Here is a 437-nt window from a genome sequence, read left to right as displayed (position 1 = left end):
TCAGACTCATAGATAAAACACAGAGCAGGGGCTGATGTTTTGGAATTTTGTAGGGGGCACTGTGGAGCCTGTTCAAGAAAATTTTTCGCATAACAACAAAGCCTTCATCACATTGGAGGTTTGTGCTAAATTTCAAGACTTTTTAAACTTTCCAAGCCCCACTTCATCTTTCATGGTGAACTGCATTGCCACCAGGGTGCGCCGTTCAGTCTAAAGTCACAATTTTCGCACTGAAGCATCATGAGGGACTGATGGTGATATTCACCGCTTTTGAGGTGGCCACAATGAACCTGTGAAAATCAGTACAACAAAATGAAAGACATGACATTTCCTGTTGCCACTAGGTGGCGCTCTGTGTATTCCTGACAATGGGAAGATCAATCTGTTCAGGGCGGGTCTGACATCACGCCTGTAAAGTCTGGTACTGATCAGACTGG

This window comes from Pundamilia nyererei, unplaced genomic scaffold (assembly GCF_000239375.1).
Source record: "Pundamilia nyererei isolate P.nyererei 1_Seehausen unplaced genomic scaffold, PunNye1.0 scaffold00002, whole genome shotgun sequence".
In the NCBI taxonomy this organism is placed as follows: Eukaryota; Metazoa; Chordata; class Actinopteri; order Cichliformes; family Cichlidae; genus Pundamilia; species Pundamilia nyererei.
Note: the sequence above shows the minus strand (reverse complement) of the source record.